Consider the following 6,207-nt stretch of genomic DNA (forward strand, 5'->3'; position numbering starts at 1 on the left):
TCAAATCCAAACATCATTGTCTGGCATTCAAGGACCTCTTATTTACTCCACGTATTAGTCAGGACTCTTATTTATGAATGACGGATACTGACTTGGGTGAGAGGGGAAGGTCAATAGTTCACAAAACTAAATAACATCGACAAGAAGGAAAGATGTGGCTAGAACCAGGGGCTTGAACATCATCAGGCTTCTTTGCCTGTCTTTCTTCCTAGTTCTTTCTGCTATCTTCCTTTCTCTGTGGCCTCTGGCAGCTTTAGGTTCACACCTTTACAGCTTTTCATTGGACAGAAAAAAAAGTCCTCTTTAAATAATTTCAAATGCACGACCCTAAGGAAGATCTCTGCTTGAATGCCTTGGGTTAGACATGGGGAAAGGTTGGGGTGGGAAGAAAGAGAGGCTATTAATATCAGCCCCCATTGGAACCACATGGTTGAGTTGGAGATGGAGTGGGAGAGAACAGTTACCTAAAGGAAGGAGGTGCTTACCAAACTGAAATGAAGAGTATGGGTGAATAAAACAATTAGTTTTATCTCTCACACCCCATAGTGTGTTAGTAATAAATGTCTACAAGCTTATTTTATGCTAATCCTTGAATTTTTATATAAACCACATGTGTCTAGTCAATGTTTCCTCAACATATTGTGCACATGTTAGCCTCTATGGCTTTTCCAATAAGATCCCTTAAAATATCCAACCTATTTCTCGCTGACTAGATGTATCCACAAGGCCCAGCTGAAGTTACCGCTGCTTGGCCTGCCCTGGGCTTCAGAGATGACTGCGCCACGTTTATACAATTCAATTAGCACTAAGTTCATACTGTCTGGTATTAGCAACTACTCTTTCATGTGTATATCCTGTCTCCCCAGCTAGATTATAACCATCTTCAGAACAGATGTATTTAAACTCATTTACAGAGATAATTGCTGCTGGCTATTATTATGGTTAAATCCCTGTTTTATGTTTCCTAGATGTGGGGAGAGAGAAATTTGGAAAACAACAAGAAAGTCAAGGAATTAGAGCATAGTTGTATTCAATTTCAACAATCATAATTATACTAGTTGAACTAACAGCCACTGTTATGAACTTTGATCAAGGGAAGAGAATAGTAAAAGTTCAACCCTCAAATCGAGTTTGGGCATCAGTTTAGGAAACATCTCCAAAGGTGCTAAGTGTTTTGGAAAGGAGCTGCTCCAGGGCTATCGATCTCTCCATGGATGAAGAAGAGTATAGAGTTCTGTTCTTAAACCTCTCCATTTCTCTAACACTCATCTCTACACCTGTGCATGAACACCTTTCTGTTTGACAGGGGTGGTTTCACAAACAGCAAACTAAAACAACCTGAGACTACGCTTCTGAAAGTCGTGATGATTTGTCACCATATCCCTTGCTTAGAACTGGTTATAAAGTACATTATATTGAGTACTCTACTTGGCACCCCAAAAACATGTTTTCGATGAATTAGATTTCCAGCATATGAATAAAATGCTGAAGATAGTCTATTGAATAAGATGCTTAATAAAATAGGCAAAATAGAAAATCACAGTTATATAAATAAAAACTTCATAGAATATTTATGACAGGTCTAGAATAAGGATTTCAAAAGTGTTTCTTGATTTTAGATCCTAAATCCTTTACTCCATAGTACTAACATCAAAAACACTTTACAACTTGTGTAGGTTTCTAGATGGACAAGAGGAGACAGTGGGTCTGGACTCGTGAGGATAGACTTAACTCCTATCTAATCTTTCACATCAAGTCTTCAAACAACAAAATTGACTGATAAATTCTGGCTTCTGCCTGGGAAGAATATATCGAGCTGGATGATGTAGAGACCTAGAGTAAGCAATGCTCCCAAACATGACAAAATAGAACCAAACTAAGTTCAAATTCATGACTTAAAAAAAAACAACAAACAATTGGATGTACCACACCAAGTATAAACCATAATGTAAACTACAGACTTTGGGTGATGATGTGTCAGTGTGGGTTCACTAATTGTAACAAATGCACACTCTAGTGGGAGACGTTGATAATGGGGGAGGCTATGCATGTGTGGGGATGGAGGTATAGGGGAAATCTAAGTACCTTCCTCTCAATTTTTCTGTGAACCTACAACTACTCTTAAGTAGTCTTAATTTAAAACAAGAGGCTGGCCCAGTGGCATAGTGGTTAAGTTTGTGTGCTCTGCTTCAGCGGCCCTGGGGTCACGAGTTCAGATCCCAGGTGCGGACCTATACACCATTCACCAAGCCATGCTGTGGCGGCGTCCCACATACAAAGTAGACGAGAATTGGCACAGATGTTACCTCAGGGACAATCTTCCTCAAGCAAAAAGAAGAAGATTGGCAACAGATGTTAGCTTGGGGCCAATCTTCTTCACCAAAAAAACAAAAAAAAGTCTTAAAACAAACAAGCAAAGATTCATTGGAGACGTGAGGTCACAGAAAAAATATCTGGCCCCAAATCTGAGAAGAGACAGTGATTCCAGGGAGAGAGGATATATAGCTATGTGCTTACCTGGGATAGGTGAAATGGACACCAGTAAGAGCTCAACTAGGATAGCTGAAAAATTGATGAAGGCTGTGTGTGGGCTGGTAAAACAGTGTGAAACCTGGTGCTGTAGAAATTGGGGGAGTCTGGCACCCTTTTTGTTGGTTCACAACCTCAGGAGCATCCTGGGTGAAATCTGAAACTGGCCCCTGTACAAGGAGGCCAGGGAGAGACTGAAGAAGGAGGCCGACCGCTCGAGATTGGTAGGCGGAAGGTTAATAAGCAAGAAAACTTACTTGCTTGTAAGAGGCTTGTCCTGGGTGGCAGCAACATAAGTGGATCTCCGCACCCGCCCGCCAGGATCTTAAAAGTTTATATAGAGGCCTTAACTGGGTTCAGTCACATATTCCGTCCAGATGGTCTCAACACACATTGCTTTCTCAGGGCTACATTCTTGAATGGCTCCCACTGTGGCAACTGTGGGCAGAATGTACATTCCAAGGACGGGGTGGGGGTGAGGGGCTTCTGATTGCCTGGGTCCAGCTCTGGGTCAGTCAGTAAGCACGTCCCCCTGGGGACCAGCTCCAACATTTTCACAGGGTTTTTCTCCATGAACTCCATTGAACACTCACCAAATAGACCAGAAAGAACATAAGATCTTGGAGGGAGGGGCAGTAGCCCTAGGAGGGCAAGACACCGCACCCAGAAGAACAAAAGCATTAATCTGGGGGGAAAGGGGCAACACTGCTGCCTTTAGGATATTGGTGAACACATTGCAGCTGAGGAAAGGGAACAGGAGGGGGAAAGGGGATTCTTGGGGTGAGGGGCAGGATTAAGTGTTGAACCCACAACTGCAGAAAGGGGACTTGAGAGGCCTCACACCCCTAGGGACACAGGTATGCCTGTAAGACCAGGTGTCAGAGCACCAGAGACTGTACCTCCTACCTCCTACCATGAGGTGAAGAAGTTTCCAATGACAAGTAAGAGCAACATACTGCTGGGGGAGGGGTGGGAGGGGAACAAGAATGTGCAAAGAGAACCTCTTTGAAACCCAACTCAAAGGGAATCCCTACAACTCACAAACAGTCATTGGTCTGATACACATCCACCACCCAGAACAAGCTCTCTATAGGAATCGAAACCTGTGATGCACTGACAATAACCATAGCCAAAAAAAAAAAAAAAAAAAATCACAAAACCAGTCCACTTACTAACTAGATTAATGCAAAGCTTTCCATTAAAGTTCTCACAGAAGGAAAGTCATGCCCATAACCAGGTATAAAAACTTTCTACTTGAGTTTCTACTGACCTACACAATATATTTTGCTTTTAACAAAAATTATGAATCATACAAAAAAGGCAAGAAAAAATTGCATATTCCCGAGTGACAGTAATCATCAGAACTAATTTTAAGACATTGTAAAGTGACAATAATTAAGACAGTATGGTACTGGAGAAAGGATAGACTTATAGATTAATGGAACATAAAAGAGAGTCCAGAAATATAACCACACAAATATTATCAACTGGTTTTTGACAAAGATGCAAAGGCAATTAAATGGAGAAATGCTAGTCTTGTTTTTTTGGGTATTTTTTGCCCTGTGCTAACATCCATGCCAATCTTCCTCTCTCTTTTAGTATGTGGGCCACTGGCACAGCATGGCCGCTAACACAGTGGTGTAGGTCCGCACCCAGGAACCAAACCTGGGTGGCTGAAGTAGAGCATGACAAACTTAACCACTAGGCCACTGGGACTGGCCCAGAAATGCTAGTTTTTAACAAATTCCATTGGAACAACTGGATGATCATATGCCCAAGAAAAAGGAGTTTAACATGTATCTCACATCTTATATAAAAATTATCTCAGTTATCAAGCTTAATATCAATAGTAATTAGTCATGCTGGTATCATTTGCCCCGATATGACGTGACGAGAAGTGTCATTGCCTATGTGATTTTCTTCCCCCAAATCCATAACCAGTCTATTTGTGAGAAAACATAAGACAGACTGAAATTGAGGCATACTATCTTTTCGATGGTTCTGTACATCTAAAATTGCTTCGAAATTAAAAGTTTAAAAAAAAGAAGCTGATGTGGAGTTACGTGCTATATCTCCCTTGGAGGAGAAGCTTGAGGAGCAGAAGGGATGTCAATCAAACTAGCATTTGAATGATTTACACTTGATACCATTAATTTTCAAACTTCTCTTAGACTTAGCTAAGTGTGTAGACCATTTCCTGTTCTGCAATTAGGAACTTGGGTGCAAGAACTGGTGCTTCTGAAGGGAAACTTGCAGGCTTAGTTAACTCCTGTCCTCCTGCTTAAATCCTCAGCACTTAATTTCCACAATTTTTTTTTACTTCAAGTATTGCAAGGTTGGAATTCTGACTCTCCAGGTTTGAGCCTCTTGACTTCAACTCTGCTTTTTATTTCCCCAGATCTGTGAGTGTGTGTGATGTTTACCTGGATCTACCCTTCTGTCAAAGTGGCCATAACTGATCTGATTTCACCAAGGTAGGGTTGATCTGTGCCAACACTACATCCTAAATCATAGTAAAGTGAGAGAAAAGAGGAACATAGACTGTGAAAGAATGGGATACAGTGGACCCTGTTCACAATGACATCCCCTTCTTGGGAATCGCAACTGATAAGCAAAGACAGACCCTCACTGGCCACATCTTTACACCAGTCCCAATCTAGGACAGTCAGAGTTTCTCTCCTAGGAATTTGAAATTTTGAACTAGAAGATACATAAATGCAAGACCAAAAGATAGTGTAGGAACTTCGGCCCAGAGTTCTCTTAATTCTGCCATTTCTGAGGCATGGATATAACCAGTATTAGTTTCCTGTGTCTGTTGTAGAAAATTTCCACAAGCTGGGTGGCTTAAAACAACAAGAAAGGAATTCTCTTAGTTCTGGAGGCTAGAATCCAAAATCAAGATGTCAGCAGGGCTGTACTCCCTACAGAGTCTCTAGGGGAGAACCTTTTCCTTGCCCCGCCTAGCTTCCTTGGCTTATGGCTATGTCACTCCCATCTCTGTCTCTGTCTTCACATCGTCTTCTCCTCGTCCGTCCCCTCTGTGGATCTCTTATAAAGACATTTGTCATTGGATTTGCAGCCCACTTGATATCCAGGATGAGTTCCTCATCTCAAGATCGTCCGCTTAATTATATCTACAAAGACCCTTTTTCTAAAAAAAGGCAACATTCACAGGTTCTGGGGATTATGATGTGAACCTGTTTTGGGGGGACCACCATTCAACCAAATACATCACCCTTCCAATCATTTTTTTTTAAGACTAAGTAGTGCCAGTCGATTATTTGCAACCAGAAGAACTTACATAGTTTGGTCTCTAGATTCTAGTGGCAGCAATTATGAGTGGTTTGTACCATCAGTATACTAAGCGTGACTTCAGAAGTTCTCCAATTTTAGTGTAATGTGAATTACTTTGGTAGCGCTGACCCCATGGCCTACTGGTTAAGTTCAGCACCCTCTGTTTCGGCAGCCTGGGTTTAGTTCCTGGGGGCAGACCTACATCACTCGTTGGTGGTCATGCTGTGGCAATGACCCACATACAAAACAGAGGAAGACTGGTACAGATGTTAGCTCAGAGCGAATCTTCCTCAGCAAAAAAAGAGGGAGATTGGCAACAGATGTTAGCTCAGGGCAAATCTTCCTCAGCAGAAAAAAAAAAAAAGAATAACGTTGGAACTTGTT

General features: G+C 41.7%; 1 protein-coding gene across 2 annotated transcripts in view; it reads left to right on the forward strand.

Moving 5' to 3' along the window:
• The window catches only part of COLEC10 (collectin subfamily member 10), a 432,349-nt gene that overhangs the window by 248,806 nt on the left and 177,336 nt on the right, over nucleotides 1-6,207 (forward strand). The gene's annotated exons all lie outside the window — the stretch shown is intronic.

Source organism: Equus przewalskii, chromosome 8, assembly GCF_037783145.1.
Source record: "Equus przewalskii isolate Varuska chromosome 8, EquPr2, whole genome shotgun sequence".
Lineage (NCBI taxonomy): Eukaryota > Metazoa > Chordata > Mammalia > Perissodactyla > Equidae > Equus > Equus przewalskii.